Source organism: Chaetodon trifascialis, chromosome 11 (genome assembly GCF_039877785.1).
Source record: "Chaetodon trifascialis isolate fChaTrf1 chromosome 11, fChaTrf1.hap1, whole genome shotgun sequence".
Lineage (NCBI taxonomy): Eukaryota > Metazoa > Chordata > Actinopteri > Chaetodontiformes > Chaetodontidae > Chaetodon > Chaetodon trifascialis.
Window position 1 is genome coordinate 19,826,073 of NC_092066.1, and position 18,585 is coordinate 19,844,657.

Consider the following 18,585-nt stretch of genomic DNA (forward strand, 5'->3'; position numbering starts at 1 on the left):
GTCGATGTTGGTTGATGTCGATTTTGTGTTTAAAAAAAAATTTAACCAAAGGTTAATTATTAGCCATTTGTTTTACACATTGATTTTTAACTAAATTGTGTAACACTTTGATAGAGAGATGACTGGTTAATGTTCAACTGTTGTCTGAATGGAGCAAAATGTGTCACCTAGAACTCATTTTGAAGAATATCTATCAGAATGTCATTGTGACATTTTGTCTCTTTGCCAGCACTTTTGCTCCTGCTTGCAGAAGTATTCCACCCTCTTTAACCTCCTAAGACCCAAACTCTTGCATGGCATGCATTTTTAATTTCTCTTTGCTATTTGGGCTGATTGGGACCTGATGAGTGTAAAAACAAAGAATTATCTTTTTACATGATGTAATTCTGAGAAAAATGATGTCCACATATGAAGACATTCATATTACAGTTTTTCTCGGTCTCTATCAGAATTCCATCCATCCATCCATCCATTATCTATACCGCCTATCCCTTTCGGGGTTGCGGGGGGCTGGAGCCTATCCCAGCTACAATGGGCGAGAGGCAGGGTACACCCTGAACCGGTCGCCAGCCGATTGCAGGGCCTCTATCAGAATTGAAATTCTCAAAACAACTTGTTCAATCTTCACATCATTGTGTCACATGTGCACATCAAAAAAGCAGTTTCTAATTTCTTTGAACAAGTCCTAAATGCCAAGGACTACAGGACTTAATGACTTCAGACCCGTTGCCCTGACCTCTGTGGTCATGAAGTCCTTTGAGCGCCTTGTGCTCTCACACATCAGAGACATCACTGACCCTCTCCTGGACCCCCTGCAGTTTGCATACAGAGCCAACAGGTCAACCTGGCCCTCCACCTCATCCTCCAGCACCTGGACTCCGCAGGAACCTACGCTAGGATCCTGTTTGTGGATTTCAGCTCTGCCTTTAACACCATCATTCCAACCCTGCTCCAGGAGAAGCTCTCCCAGCTGAGCGTGCCTGACTCCACCTGCAGATGGATTACAGACTTCCTGTCTGACAGGAAACAGTGCGTGAAGCTGGGGAAACACATCTCCGACTCAAAGACCATCAGCTCCGGATCCCCTCAGGGCTGCGTTCTTTCTCCTCTGCTCTTCTCCCTGTACACGAACAGCTGCACCTCCAGTCATCAGTCTGTCAAGCTGCTGAAGTTTGCGGACGACACCACTCTCATCAGACTCATCTCTGATGGCGACGAGTCCGCCTACAGGTGGGAGGTTGACCATCTGGTGACCTGGTGCAACCAGAACAACCTAGAGCTCAACGCTCTAAAGACAGTGGAGATGGTTGTGGACTTTAGGAAAAACTCAGCATCACCTGCCCACATCACCCTCTGTGACTCCACTATTGACACTGTGGAGTCCTTCCGCTTCCTGGGAACTATCATCTCCCAGGACCTCAAGTGGGAGCCGAACATCAGCTCCCTCATCAAGAAAGCACAGCAGAGGATGTACTTCCTACGGCAACTGAAGAAATTCAGTCTGCCAAAGACAACGATGGTGCACTTCTACACAGCCATCATTGAGTCCATCCTCAGCTCCTCCATCACCATCTGGTACACTGCTGCCACCGCCAAGGACAAAGGCAGACTGCAGCGTGTCATTCGGTCTGCAGAGAAGGTGATCGGCTGCAGTCTCCTGTCTCTCCAGGACCTGTACACCTCCAGAACCCTGAGGCGTGCAGGAATGATTGTGGCTGATCCCTCCCACCCTGGACATAAACTCTTTGAGACCCTCCATTCTGGCAGGAGGCTGCGGTCCATCAGGACCAAAACCTCATGCCACAAGAACATTTTTTCCCGTCTGCTGTCAGCCTTATTAACAAGGCCCGGAACCCCCCCGACACTTCACACTTCACCTCTGACTCTACTTGTCAGTGACATTGCCACAACCATATGCGTTACATTAACGCTCTACTTTGACTCCCTTGAAAAAACAGTCTGTGCCTCTGTTAAAAAAAAAAAAAGACTTGTGTACATATATTTATATTGTGAGATTTTTTATTTTACTACTGTTACAGTTCTTCTATTGTCGTATTTTTTTTTACTTATTTTCTTATTTTTATATTATTTACTTACTGTCATATTTTTTACCTTTTTAATTGCTTCTTCTTGATAGATGTGTCATGCACCAACCTCACCAAAGCAAATTCCTCGTATGTGTAAAATTGTACTTGGCAATAAAGCTTTTTCTGATTCTGATTCTGATTCTGCTTTGGTACATCCATGCAAATGATTTTGTACAATTCTCTGCTGTTTCCTACATTATCAATTGCTTATGTCATGTCATCAAACTGTATTATAATGGGTCTCTGTTGAATAGTCTCACCCCCCACAACATTTAGGCATTAGTTCATTAGTCTTTACATGCAAAATGGTTGAACAAGTTGTCATAATATGTCAAGCATATTTCTATACATTTCCACAATTTTTTTTTCTAAATCTGTCCTGAATTGGTAAATTGCTCGCAGGTGAATCTTGACTTTCTCTAATGAAGGGAAATTTGTGGAACGTTACGAAGGTAAAGGAAGACCACACTGTAATTCCTATAGCACTGCATGTACAGTTTTCCCTAAGGAGATTGTCCTATGTTCACATTTCTACTTTTGTTTTATTATTTTTTTTCTTTGTGCTATGCAGTGCTTTCTTTTCCTTTCTGTATTGCAATGACATGGTCTGTCAACAAATTACAGTACAAATAGTAAAAGCGTAAACGTGAATCTTGTCCAGTCTCTTGCAATCAATCTCCAACATACACTAAGGTGTAACTCACAATTTACAATAATTGTCATTAAAACTTTAGCCATAGTTTACATCAGAACATCCCTCCAGAGTACACTGTTATACTGACAACATGACTAAGCAATCTGACTGTCTTATCTGTACACATTGACACAAGGACTTGTTATTCTGATGGCACTGACATGTTCATGGACACAGATATTTACTTTTGAGAGATAAACTAAGGACTTTGAGGAAGTAACTGCTTTTTGCAGGTAATCAATGGTGTTTTGCTATTTGTACGAATTGTTTTGAGAAATGCACTTACTGTTTTGCAAATGTCAAGGATGATTTTAGAAATGTACCAAAGCGACTGAGAAAAACTGTAAATTTGAATAGCAAAATTTAGTCCAGACAACCCAAAATGTGATGTCCACATGTGTGGATGCAAGGCCCTAGGAGGTTAAAGATATCAGACAAAGATTTTTCCGTTCATTATTTTCATTGCAAACCCATATAAGTAAGTACACATGTAATTCTTCAAAGGTAAAATGAATTATTCTTCAACAGACCTGTTAAATGAGAAATGCTGCTTGCATAAGTATTCAATGCCAACACATTAACGCTTGGTAGAGCCATGTTTCTACAATAACAGCTTTAGTCATTTGGGTTCAGTACCTCATCAACTTTGCACACTATTTGGGAGTGTCTTTGCCCCATTCTTTGAGGCACATTTGTTCTAGGTTCTTCACATTGGTAGAATGACATTTGTCGACCACAAGTGCCACAGATTCTCAATCAGGCTGACATCTGCACTTTGGCCAGTGTAAAACAAAAAGTTAATGTTCTACCACCTGTATTGCTCTGGTCTTTTCCTTGGGCTTGTTGTCCTGCTTAAAGGTAAACTTCCTCTGAAGCTTCAGTTTTGCATCGTGCTAAAACAGGTTCTCTTGTAGTGTCTCCCTGTATTTTGTCCTTCAGTTCTCACAAAATGCCCATTCCCTGCTGAGAAAAGGTATTGTTACCACCACCCTGCTCCAATTTGGGTATGGTGTTTGTTGAGGTAATGTTAGGTTTGGATCACACATGCAGCTTTTAATTTTGGCCAAAAAGCTCTTTCTTGGTCTCATCTGCCACAATACTTTCTCTCCCATGTTAGCTGGGTCATTCTCATGCTTTCTGGCAAAATCAAGGCGTGTTGTGGTGTGTTTTACTTGAATAATGGTTTCTTTCTAGCCAGCCTGACATACAGGCTGATTTTATGCAAAGCCCTTGACATGATTGACTGGTAAGGCCATTACTTCACTCTCAGTTACTGACCTCTGTAGCCCTCCATTGTATTTGTTGGATTGTTGGTGGCTTTCCTTAATGGTGGCACTCCTTCCTGCTGAGACGCTGAGGTTTGAGGGGTGGATTCCATTTCCTCACAATTGATTAACAGTGCTCACTGGGACATCAAAACACTTGGATGTTATTTAGTACCCTTTTCTTAATTTCTGCATGTCTATTACTTTGGGCTCTATCTTACACTTAGTGCAAAACAACGTACAGTGCAGCGCAAGTGTCATTGCTAGTTTTCGACTTGTCATTGTGATGGCTGCAACTGTTGCCACACAGCTGGCACGATAGTCCCACAACAGGCACGGTTTTAGGGGTGGGCCTGATGGGCCTGGGCCCACCCTAAATGACTTGGAGAATTTTCTTAACATTTATTTTTAATGACTAAAATCAGCATTTTAATAAAACTCTTAAAACAAAAACGTTTCCATTTGATAAAAAAAAAAGATAAATATGCAACACTTATTCGGCTATTATCACGTGAGGTCTAGCCAAGTCACAGTGGGCCATCACTGGTCACCCTAGACATGTTACGCTCTTGCACGCATGTCACAATCTGGCAGTTGTTTGGCAAAAAGTAGTGATTGAGAGTGGATTCTATATTGTAGGCACAGGTTGCTAGAGTTAAATGAATGCATCGCTATGGCACAACAGTTTCATGCGTTTTTAGTCAGGCTTTCGCCCTCTGTTTTATGTTGAATACAGTAACCCATCATTTTTTAACTATATAGAAGCGGTGTATTTAGGAAATCATTGCTTTTTTTTATACCTGCAAATGCATTTCCCATCAAAACTAGAACTTGTAGAGAATGTAGACAATGCAGGAGGTAGAGCTAACTGACTTGACCATCCCCAGATTACCTTCACAGACAGTTAAGGTCAGGGACAGACTGATCATCCTGCATAGCGGGCATTTTCCCGGTGGGCTGACATGCTATTTGGGCCAATAGTCGGCCACTTTTTTTTTTATTTTAAATATTGGTCTGACTGGCCCATAATACCAGACAGTTGATCAGCGGCTTGATTGACATTGAGCAGGCCCAATCACATTGTTAAACACCTTTTCTGAACACCAACCCCTTTTGCTTTGTTCCTGCTGGCCGGATGCATTTGGCAAAAAAAAATAAAATTAAAAAAAAAGTCAGCGCAAGAGTTTGTTCATAACCACTGACTGGCCCTCGACACTGGAAATGTGAAAGCTGCAATGGAAATCTTTGAAAATTTGAGAAAATGAGAGGAACTCAAAGGAATCCTGTCTCAATTGCAAGAGATAGAGCGAGAGACCAGCGGTGCATCCATTAACTGCTTGAAGACATTATATGACAATGTCCATGTTTGGATGGAAACACCATCCAAGAATGCAAAGCAAAGTAAAATGGAGGAAAAGAAAGTTGAAATAGAGATACAGGACGATGATCTAGAAAGCATCTCCTCAGTCGAGACTGCATTTGAAGATCTGGAAAAGGAAGCAAGGAAATAATAAATCTGAAGGAACAAACATTCGCAAAACTTCTTGACATTGAAGAGGCAATTAAAAAGGCTTTGTACTCTGTCTTCAATCTGAAATCTGAGGCTGACATTGCAGGGTTGTCAGGACTATTTGATGAATCTTTAAAATCTGAGCAAAACATTAACCTGCCAACAACATCAGGAAGATAAGTATTGTGTCAGGCAAGGCCAACTCAGGTCAAATCAAAGATCCATCTGATGTGAAAATGCAAAGAGTTTCATATTCAAGTCCTTCTAAACAAAAGTGCCCAGACAAGTGAGCATGAAGCCACTTATCAGATAGTCTTTCCAGTCTTCCCCATAATTTATCTCCATTCACTCAGCTGCCAGAAGGCCTGCTGAACAACCAAAGTCACACGTGTCAACATTTAAACCAAAAACAGAGAGTAATCCTCAAAGTTGCCATGATGTAAATAGCGAACTGGGACAGGAGTCTGCTGCCTCTGAGTCCTCAAAAAATTGTAACAGTCTTGCACAACGCAAGGAATTCACACTCTTATATGAAATTTCAAAAGTCCTCTCTTTTTCTGCCTCCTTCCATTAGTTGATTTGATTGTCCAGATTCAAATGTTTAACATACAGCAAAATCTTTGTTACCTTAAACTGAATTTGTTTTATCATCACAGTTTCAGTTACCACCCAAGGAAATGTGTTCTGCCCGTCTGACACCTGTCTATCCAATGGAAAAAATATTGGCCAATAAACTTGTCCTGCACAACAACTGTTTCTGCTGTAAACACTGTAAGAAGAAGCTCAGGTGAGATACTTTTCACAGTATGATAAAAATGACTCAAATCAACAATCATACAGTAACAACAATATTCGCACTAATCAATACAATGATTTTTGAAATGATATGAATATATGGACATTACTCAGCAAAAAAATGTCAGAGAAGATTTTATGAATTACATAATGAAATCATTCACAGCAACTGACCTAGAACAAATAATTATTGAAGAATATAGAAATTACACCATATGTTCACAATATTTGTTTTATGTTACTTTATTGCAGCATACACAACTATTCATCTCCTTACAGACAGTTCTACTGCATTTCTCACTACCAACAGCTTTTTAAAAGGAAAGGAAATTATGATCAAGGATTTGGCCACAAGCAACATAAAGACCAGTGGCTTCAGAAAAATAAAGGCCCAGATGAGCCAGATGCTGTGTCCACTCCCAAAATAACAAAAAGCAACTTAAACAAACCTGATAGCCCCAGAGAGTCCTCTGCTGGTGTGTTTGTTACAAAGTCGTCTGCAAGGGAGCTGGGGTATAACAGCGATGCTGATGTTAAGGGAGAACTAAGAATTAGCTGGCCACCAGAGGAGAAGAGTACTGGGGTTAATCCAGTGCAGCCGACACATGAAAAAAATGATTTTTGTCACTGACGAAACATCTAATACGAGCCTTTCAGACAACAGCCAATAACAGATCAACCATGGTGGAGAAATGAAAGATAAAGTGAGAAAATTGTCAAGCTCCTTTATTTCAGAGGTAAAGGAACAATCTAAGACAACACGTTATAACTCATCTGAGAGGTTACCCTCAAAGGATCATAACCCATGAGTGATCCACCTAAATCAGGGCATTTGCAGGACAGCATCTTTCCAACAATGCGGCTCAGGGATTCAAGAGTGATAACTAGGTGTGATTTAAGCGCGAAACGCCAAATTGGATGCGAACGAGATTCTGAATGGAAAGTTTAGTTTCAAAAAGTTGGCAGATGGGTCGACTGACAAGACTAAAGTTATCTGTGTGTATTGTCTGTGTGAACTGAATTATCACCGTAGCACATCCAGTCTGAAATACCACTTGATGGCCAAACACACGGCAAATGCGAATTCGCCGCTTCCTTGTCAAAACCAGGTAACAATGGATGGCTTTCGACTGAGGTGTATGGATGCTATTATGCTCAAAGAAAACTTATGAAAGGAAAGTTTAAGCCATGTTTTAACTGCACTATAGCCTGAGTCCTAGTTTACAATGATGTGCACTTTGTAACCAAGTATTTTTTTTTTTTTGTTATCTGTTTATTGACAGTGTTAAATTGTGTGAGATTTGATTCATCCAAATGTGAATGACTGCTCAAAGTGAGAATATTAGTGTGAAAAATAACACTACAGATTGTTGTTTTCAATTAAAAAACATATGCACGAAGCAAGCCTATCCACTTTCCATGTTGATCACAGAATTAAAATGATAATTCAAGACATTTAGAATAGATAAAAATGTGCAATTAATTTGTGATTAATTGCGAGTTAACTATGACATTCATGCCATTAATCGTGATTAAATATTTTAATCAATTGACAGCACTAATTCAGACATAACATTGGTTAGACAATTTCTGGACATGTAGCATATTAAGCTGATAATCTGGATACAAAGGATGTTTGATGCTGCTGAATACATACTATTTATATAAACTTCAACAGAATACAACCTTGATCCAAACATTAAATACAGTATCTTGTATATTGTTCTGTTTTCAACTGAGTAAATGTCAAAAAGGATCAGCAAGCTGTCACATTTTGTTTCATTTATGTTCTACACAGCATCACAACCTTTTTCGGATCAGGGTTTTAGCTGCATAGGCACGTTTATTATTCAGATAAAATAATAAATGGTTATTTGGAGAACAGTCCGTTCGTGTATTATGAAGTAATGAAGTTGAGTACCTGATGATGGTTAAGCTAGGTACATTAACCTTCTGAAATGCTAACTGCTCTGTCTATGGAATAGTGGTACCTTGTATCTATGGAAATACTGTATGCCTGGTACTGTAACGTGTGGGCAATTCTTTATGTTGCTAAAATGTCTATATAACTGAGTGAGTGTGCTGTCAGGGTAATCTAAGTGTGAGCTGCAATATGATATCAGTATATTACAAGTCTTTAAAGGCAAATATAGAAAACATGTGGTCAAAACATGTATGTATAGCTCCAAATTATCACAACTGTTTAAGGTTTGTTGGCATGGTATGATGCAAGTCAGTGGTTCCCACCCTTTTTGGTTTGTTACCCCTTAAAATTTAGCAATATCTCCTTATGACCTCACATCAGAGGTTGGGAACACTGATGGACAAAAAGTGATGACTGATGTATTGTTTGAAGCAAATTCATACTGAATGTGTAAAATTCTGTTGATTTCAGATTTTCTCTTCTTGTGGAGACACCATTTCTAAAAGACAAAGGACAGATGGGAGATATCAAGGGAGGAAGTGGTGAAAATTGAGAGATATAAACTTGTCCAACAACATATAAAATGAAGTAACACATTTGCCCACCTGTTGGTTGTGGCCTCTTCAGCTGACTCAGGAAGCTCTTTTCTCCTGGTCTCAGGAAGCAGAAAGCCGAGGGCTCCACAGACCAGTGTAAGGCTGCTGAAGACTGTGGTGGGTATGGACCAGTGGTACATGGCCAAGATGTTGAGCAGTGGAGCCAGTAATGCACCTGCTTTTGCTGACATGGCCCCTAAAGCTGTGGCCGTTTGTCTGAAAGACGGACGTTATAACAGTTAACACCTCCACATACAGTATAGGTCAAATAGCACATTTGCTTTTGACTAGGGATGCACCGATCCGCTTTTTTCACCTCCGATACCGATACAGGTATCTAAGGTTTAGTAATCAGCAGATACCGATCCGATACCGATCCAGAAAAACAGCACTGAATTACCTAACAAATGGTATGTTTGTAGGTATGTAGTTATTTTTTTAATAACTATGCACCAGTACAACAATCTTAAATCAAATGCTTCTCTAGCTTGGTCAAACAACATGTAAAAAAATATAACAAGTGTAACTGGTTCAGTTAGTGCAAATAGGAATATAAAAGGAATATAAAGTGTGCAACAATCTGTCTCCCACTTGCAACGGCATCACTCGCAGCGCTGTGATAGAAGTCTCTCGTTGAAAACCAGCTGCATAGTGTGTGCAATGCCTTTCGCATGTTGCTGGCGTTGTCCCTTAGAATCACGTGGACTTTACTCAACGTATGTCAAACATGTCCTTCAGCGTAGCTGCGATCGCGTCGCTGGTGTGTGACCCACGGAAGTTTGTAGCATTGAGCATTGCACTGTGTTGCACATAATTCTCATCCAGCCGGTGTGCAGTTAAAATTAAAAGTGACACAGGACATCCTCTCCGTGATTTTTGTTGCCTGCACACCATTAGGTTTAAATTTTTCACCTCTTTCCTTCAAAGTTAGCTGCATCTTACCACCTCCTTTTTGTTTATTCAGTTCAATGAAGTCAGCGTGCTCCCTGGCATGAAATCTCTGTAGGTGAATGATTAAGTTGGTTGTGTTATAACTTGACGTTTTACCACCGACCCTCGAAACATTTACTGTGCTGGTATTGCAAGCAGCCGTCGAGCTGAGGTAGTGTGAAAAAGTTCCAGACAGCTGATCCTTTCGCTTGCTCTATTTTGAAAACAACGCGGTCCACATTATGTGAGCTTCAGCACTGCGTGTTCCTTGCGCATGACGCAACTCACAGTGCCTATAGCATAGCGTTAGACTGAATAGATCGGCCCCTATGTATCGGGTCCATTGTCACCGATACCAGATTTAGATCTTTTCTTTAGTATCAGAACCGATACCGATACCAATATCAGATCGGTGCATTCCTACTTTTAACCTTTCATAACTTGTTGCCAGTATGCCAAGACACTGAACACCTGAGTAGGATAGTAGTTCTAATGGACATCATTGTTAAATACGTCTCATTAGCCTGACACCTACCTAGCAGATGTTGGAAACAGCTCCTGCAGAAATACACTACATACAGAAAGAGCCCAGATCAGGAAAAACACATGCTGCAACAACTAAACACAAGAGAGCAGTGGTATGTCCTGAAACCAAACCAAAACAAAACAATTTGCCTTGATGAACAGGACAAGAACATGAAACTGTCATTTTGCTAACCAAACCAAACGGCTCACCTTGGAGAACAGCTAGAATAACTATGCAGAAGAGACCTCCAGTCAGATGAGTTGAAATGAACAAAATTCTTCTCCCAAAAACTTCCAACAGCCACATGGAGAGTAAATTAGCCAGTATTTCAACAGCACCAAACATGAGCTGTGTCACAAAGATATTCAGGCCCAAGTTTGCCATGGCCAAGGAGAGGCAGTAGTAGCAAAGATTCAATGAAAACCTTTAAAACAAGAACACATTATAGAACATCTACAACAGATGTACACTGATTTTTAAACAGTTGCTTAATGATCAGTTGAATATGCATATAAGCATACAGGCAGGCACAGGTAACTTAACAGGCGGGAAAGTGCAGGGATGAGTCACTCCAAAGCAAAGCAACATGGCAACAAAGGAATTATAATGGTCCGACTACTGACGGAGGAAAAGCAGCTGGTATTTGTGTCCCAGGGCTTTTGAGGAAATGAGGTGCAGGTGGGGAGATGGATGATGAGGCTCAGGTGAGGGGAAATAGGTGATTGCAGGCCAGATGGGAGTGGCAGAATCTGAAATAAAGCAAAGCCCAAGGGTATCTGGTAGACAGTGGGTTTTTTGTCCAATGTGAAAGAGGCTTTAATATCTACCTAACACCCACTAACATCTGGCTTTTATCCTCAGTGAGGTACAATTGGAAATTACTCCCAGATCAAATGACTCTGTCATCATGCATATTTATCGGCTGCAGGTCCACAGTGACGGAAACATGACACCAAGGAGGATACAAATTTTTTGTCCAGCAGCAAAAGACTGTCCAGAACACAGACAGGAGGCCTACAATGAAAACCAAACCCCTCTGGAGGTCAGGCAGGAGGCTAGAAGTGTAGGTGGGATTACTCTGGAGGTTGGCAACGAGGCTGGAGGTTTAGAATGGGATCTGGCGGCTGGAAGCCGGCAGCAGAGCAGCAGGACTGGAGGGCAGCAGTAGTGAGAATGAGGAGCTGGGCAGCTGAGAGGAGCAACGTTTCCTTCTGGAAACATAGCAGAAAGTGGCTCCAGGGTAGAATCAGGCAGGGAACTGACTATTGCTGTGGTAGCAAATTGGTGAACTGGATGGAGGCAAGCAGTCTGGAGGCTGTCATACTCTAGAGCAAGGTCTAGCAGAAAAAACTCAGAAAGAGGAAAAGGCAGAGCTAGCTGGAGGCTAGCATGCTGGATGCTAGCTGGCTGGGAAGCAGGGGTGTTAAAATGTCCGTGACCCGTCCAGGTATGGAGTTCCTTAACCAAGGCTTTAAGAACACTGTCTCTTCTGCCAAAGACATAGCTGCCTCCCTGTGTGCCTCACAAGAGACTTTCCTCCAAAAATCTTGTAACTATAGAAGGTCAGAAATCAGGTCAGAAATCAGATACAGCATCTGCTGGGTCCATAATTGGTGGAGTCACTCTGTGCAGAGCAGGTGGACCCAATTGCAGGAGACAGTAGGCAGACAGTGGTTTTACTAATTTTACTAACTAAAACTAAAGCAAAGTAAGCGTGTGTGGGGAGAAAGTGTGCAGGAAAATGCAGGCTGGGGAGGAGCACAGGAACACAGGAGGGAAACAGTGTGAACACACAACAAAAACCCAGAAAACAACAAACCAGACAGGACTGTGACAGTGTGCTACCATAAAATGACTATAAATCAAAGGTTACAATATTAGTGATCAGTATTAATACAGAACTGTTTATGTATCATTTCAACTTACCATGCCGATTCAACAATGAAGAGATATCTGGTCAGTAGAGGTGATCTAAAAATTATTTTTATGCCTCCTTTGTTCACATTTTCTTTGACTGCAATCTGTGGCAGAAACATTAAAAGATAAAATAATCTGTTATTCATCCCACAGCACAGAAATTTGCAATTTTACAAGCAAAGGGGATAGCGCATAAGTAAGAAGTATCAGTTAAAAAAAACACAATATAACATGTAAGTAAACAATAGAATTAGTAAAACCAGGCAATGGTTGAATTCACATTATTGCACATAGGAAATATGAATATTGCATAGATATTGCACACTGATATCACACAGGTGACTTTTTCATTGTGTGTGTGTGTGTGTGTGTGTGTGTGTGTGATCTATTGGGAGCAGTGTTAGTTGAAAAGTTTCTTATTTGATTATTTAATGTAACACAGAAAATGTATTAACTACACACATTCTGTATACTTTTCACGTATAAAGTAATTCATATTTTACTAAAAACTTGCATTAATACAACAGACAAAAACAAGAAATAAAAAGTTAATAACTAATAATGACAAATTAAATCAATATCAAATGAGAAATCTCTCTCTCTCTAAAATAATTAATAAGGGTGTCATGGGTTCGTTGAATGCAATGGATAAAAAATGATGGCACAGCTGCAAAAGTCCCGTTTGGTGGATTTTTATTGTCACCAAAATACAACCAGTGGAAAAAAAAAACTCCCAGGAACCAAAAATCAGCAACAACCCAAAAATAAGTATGTACAAAAAAAAACTCACAACAACTCCAGCTTTCATTGCAGCTCCAACTCACACTCACCAGGCAGAGCAGAAATGCTCCCTTTATATATCCCATAGCCCCTCCCCCGGGCGGACCAACAATAACTAAATGGGGTGGTTTCACAATTGCGGGTAAAACACACAGGAAAAAAAATGACACAATTACTACCACCATGTTGTACAAATAGAACAGAACAGAATAGAACATAAATGCCCATCATATGGCTTCTTAAATAATTAACAAAACCCCGCAAATAAGAAAACAACTCAATACCAAACAAATGGATCAGTCCAGTTATCGTGCTGGCCTAACAGCGCGCCCCAATGCGCTATTTAAGCTGCACCCAGGTAGCGTCTCGGACTGGCCCCTGAACCAGAGGCGGACCAACTCAGCATCAGCAGGTGAGCGTCCTTGTACCGTTTTGTGTGGGATGTGGGGAAACGTGTGGGCGCCGAGTGTGCACCCTCGAACGCCCTACTGCGACAGTGTGTATGACAGGGAATATGTGAGCAGGAACGCATGAGTGCGGACTTGCGGGAGATTGTGTGGGGAAACAGTCTGAGCAGACTGCCGGTGAACGATGAGCGCGCTGCCGCGGTCTCTCTCCTGGACAAGGGAGAGAGGCCCGCGGGAACGGAGATGGACGAAGCGGTCTCTCCCGCTCCGTCACAAAGGGGCAATTAACTTAATAAATAAATAACCAACAAAATATAGATCCAAGTAAATCAGTATCCACTGACTTGAGCATGAATAACCACATGTTCATTGTGGAAAAGCGGTTGAGAAACATTTAAATAGAGGACCCAGCGTTGGTGACTCTACCAGCTCATCAACAAGCTCTTCAGGGGGTCCCTTGGAAGGATTGTCTGGGAAATTTCACCAGTGAGCTCATTTGGTGTCAGTTATTATACATGTGTCAGAAAATCTAGTAGAAAATACATGCTTAAATGCTACATGTGGCAGATTTATGCCTTCATACATTTTTCAGCAGAGACTCTGGCACAGTGTGTTTGTTGATGGCTGCTGCCTTGACAATCAACTGTTTAGCCTCCTCTGTCCGTCCTCTGCTTAACAACCATCTGGCTGACTCTGGAATAAACCTGATAGAAACAAAGAAAGTGACAGATTAAATAGTTCGTCATTTACAAATCAACCAGTGAAGGGCTGTTAAAAAGTTAATGCATACAGTACCAGATGTAGATAGCAGGCAACAGAAGTATGGCGGCTGCAATTAGCTGAATCAGTCTCCAGTCTCGGATGACGTATGTCACACCAGCGAGGATGCACTGTCCAACTCCACCAAATATCTGAGACACACATGCTCCCCATGATCATTTGGATACTCCGATCCATTCAGTGGCTGCAATGAAGGAAATATACAATTTTTTGTCAATTACGTGAAAACAACCCCTAATGTAAAATAAGTGTAGGAAACGAAAATTTTAAGATCAAGCTTTTATTTTTATTTAATACTCTTAGGCTGTTGACTTACATTTTCAAATGGTGTGTTTCCACTCTTGACATCACAAGAGCTAAGACGAACCTATGTGTTTGGTAAATGTTACGCTATTTTCTGTTGTTCAAGTCCAATAAAGACCAGGTCAAAGCCACACTAAACTCTGATAGCATCCAGGTTTCCACACAGTGGACATACCAGTCATGCCTGTTTGTTTGCTTGCTTGCTTGCTTGCTTTTATGCTTGTAACTTTTAACTCAATTATTGTTTTTTTTTCCCCAATGTACAGCACTTTGGCTACTGTGGTTTTTTAAAATGTGCTATATAAATAAAGTTGATTGATTGATTGATTGGTTGGTTAATTGATTGCCTCTAAAATTAAATATTATCTTGTTTCATTAATCTCAAAAGTAAGTGAACTTCAGAAACTGAAATAGCAGTCATACAAAACACTAAACTGTCAACTTGGCCTTTAACAAACTTTGATGGACATTTTTCACCAGTTACATTTCATAGACTGAATAAAAATGAATTGGTGATTATAACCAATAATTAAAACAGTCAAAAGTTGCTACCCTGTCCTACATATGTAAGCTCAGTATACATACCCAGTATAATAGAGTTGACATGAAATCCTCCAGCTCCAATTCCCACCAAGAACTGCGCTATTAAATATAAGTAGACATTGGGGCATAGCGCTGCTAATAGACCAAATATGAGGCATATAAGAAGTGGAATTTGAGTTGCTCGTTTGCGACCAAACCTGCAAGAGAAAGAGATGAACAAAATGATTCAGTTGATTATTATTCAAGAACAGTTGATAAACACACTAAATTAAGAGAGCAGCTAATGCAGACTAATGATTGAAAGAGAAATGCTTAAACTGGGAAATGTTTGTCTTTAATGCTGCATTTACACAGATTCTGACAGATGGTAGATTTTCTATCATTTTAGTGGATAAGAGCAGAGGAGTAAAATTAGGTGAGGCGGAGGGATAGGGTTATCTTTTGTTTCAGGAAGTTACAATGCCACAGCGTGGAAATACTGAAGTGAAGGTCCTGCATTCAAAATCTAACTTGAGTCTTGAGTGTAGTACACTTGACTTGACTGTAAATGTATTTACGTTTGACCACTGGTTATTCAAAGATTTGACACTAAGATTTTCATTTTTACTACAAATGTCCATCTGGGCCAAATATTGGCAATCAGTCTCCTTGATTACTAATTATCAATATTGGTTTGTCCCAACAAAAACACATTGGTTGACCTCTACTTAATACATCTGATTCACGAAGTCGCTTGACTTCCTCACAGATCCACATTCTTCACATATGCTTACAGTCTGTAATTTTGTCATCCTGATTGCCCATATTCAAATTTTATGTTTGTTCTGTACACTTGACATCTGTCACACATGTGTCCGTTCTGGGGAGGGATCGCTCCTCAAATCAAGGTTCTAAGGGTAGAGGGTGTCGTATGCTGTACAGATTGTAAAGCCCCTTGACTGATTTGTGATTTGGGCTACACAAATATGATTGACTGACTTGACCATAACTCATGAAATACACTTACGATTCAGCAAAAGGTCCAAATATCAGGGAACCAACAGAAACACCAGCCATTAACACTGTCTATCACTTCCACCAAGTTGGCCTGGTCACAAACTAGATTGAACTGTTAGGAAAAAGAAAAAAAAAAAAAAGTACAATTTGTATTGAAATGTTTCATGAAGGTAATTGAATAAAAAAAATGCCTGCTAGTCTACAGCCTTTACTTACATCAGTGACTATGGTAGCTTTATAATGTATGTTGTAGTACACCCATCCATTCTGGCACCCTGTGGTCTCATTGAGTCCGTACTCCCTGATGGCACCGATGTCCCAGTCCACAGGGACAAACATCCGACACCTGCTGATGGTCCCATCCTCCTCCCGGGGCACCGTCAGGTTCAGCTGCTCATCTTCAGTCAGGTTAGAGTGAGCCTGAAGGATCCAGTCTGTGTTACAGTGTCGTTCTGGATCTGACTCGGTAAAAACACTTGAGGCTTGCTAATGTGGCAGTGTAGTGGGGTGGTTCGCTTATATTATCAGAGGGTTATAACAGAATGATGCCAATTGCAAGCCAGACAACGCCACCTAGGGACTTTCACCCAAGGAGTTTTACCCAATTCTAAGCAATAAGGCAAACACAGGTTCAAACACTACGAGACAGAGATGTGGTTCAAAAGTAAATCAAGATCTATTTATTAATTGTTTAAGCAAAAAAATAATACTATTAAACTGGAAGTGTCTGTGGAGGGAAAGAGAGAGGATTAGAAATCGGCAATAAATGCAAGTCCAAGTTATGGAAGAATGTATGAAAATTTATTATAATTTATTCTTTTAACAGTAACTTTACTGAACACGCTTCCAGTAAATGATTAAAAACTATCAAAAAAGGGGAGGGGGAGTGAGTGGAAGCTAGCAAGGGGGAGGCAAACTACCAAAGGAAGTGTCCCAGGAGTGTACTTACCCACCACTCGTGAACTCACAGCAAACAGGTGCAGACTATCGTGTCCCAGTGCCCTTATCACTACAACAAACCGGTGCAGGGAACCACCCAGAGTGCCTAGCCTCCACCGCTAGCCAGCAACCACTGCACTGCAAGGACAAGAAAGAAAATGTTAAACAAAGAAACCACTAAAACTATATTAAACCAGTTGGTTCAGGCTAAAAGACAATTTTAATAACAATTTCACTAAAAGGTCATGATTAGAAGACATAAAAAAACAAAACTAAACAGCTAAAACAGCACAAAACAGCAGCCGATTGTGTCTGGGCAGGTACAACATTTACCCTAATGTCCTTCACTCAGTTCAGCACAATTCACCACTAAAATCAATGTTCATGGGCACCAAGAAGACCACGCCATCAGTGCAGGAAAGGCAGGAAACTCAGAGACATGACCATGAGGCAGCCACCAGGCACAGACAAAGGGAGAGAGGCAGCCTACATGCCACAGGTGTCTTAAATAGGCTCTGCCAATTTCGGGGGTTGGGAAAGGGGAGGAGTTGACCTACTTTTTGGAGAGGCTGCAGTCTGGCCTGAGATTCTCTCTGCTACACTAACAAAAAAGACTGACTGAGATTTGGTAAAGCAAGTGCAATCAGATTACGCTGCTGGAATAATCCAAATTCTCCAATGCTCCTCAGGATCTCTCCAAAATCAGCCATGTCAATGTTGGTTGATTGCTTGATGTCAATTTTGTGTTTAAAAAAGATTGCACCTTAGGTTTAAATACTCACCATTTGTTTCATCCATGGGCACTGTGCAGCAAGTAGTGTGCGTGCCTCACAGCAAGAAGGTCGCAGGTTCGATTCCCGGGTCGGGCCTTTCTGTGTGAAGTTTTCATGTTCTTCCCGTGCATGCGTGGGTTCTCTCCGGGTACTCCGGCTTCCTCCCACAGACCAAAAACATGCTCATTAGGTTGATTGGTGACTCTAAATTGCCCCTAGGTGTGAGTGTGAATGTGAATGGTTGTGTGTATGTGCCCTGCGATCAGCTGGCGACTGGTCCAGGGTGTACCCCGCCTCCTGCCCGTTGACAGCCGAGATAGGCTCCGGCCCCCCCGCAACCCCGAAAGGGATAAGCGGCATAGAAAATGGATGGATGGATGTTTCATCCATTGATTTTTAACTTAATTGTGTAACACTTTGATATAGAGATGACTGGTCAATATTCAACTGTTATTCATCTGAATGGAGCGAAATGTGTCACCTAGAACTCATTTTGAAGAATATCTGTCAGAATGTCATTGTGACATTTTGTCTCTTTGCCAGCACTTTTGCTCCTGCTTGCAGAAGTATTCCACCCTCTTTAACCTCCTAAGACCCAAACTCTTGCATGGCATGCATTTTTAATTTCTCTTTGCTATTTGGGCTGATTGGGACCTGATGAGTGTAAAAACAAAGAATTGTCTTTTTACATGATGTAATTCTGAGAAAAATGATGTCCACATATGAAGACATTCATATTACAGTTTTTCCTCAGTCGCTTGGTACATTTCTCAGATCAGAATTGAAATTCTCAAAACAACTTGTTCAATCTTCACATCAT

The 18,585-nt window shown here is 40.9% G+C and overlaps 1 pseudogene; it reads right to left on the bottom strand.

Moving 5' to 3' along the window:
- Window positions 1-2,894: 2,894 nt before the first annotated feature.
- LOC139338836 (solute carrier family 22 member 13-like) lies at window positions 2,895-17,702 on the bottom strand (annotated as a pseudogene).
- Window positions 17,703-18,585: the final 883 nt, after the last annotated feature.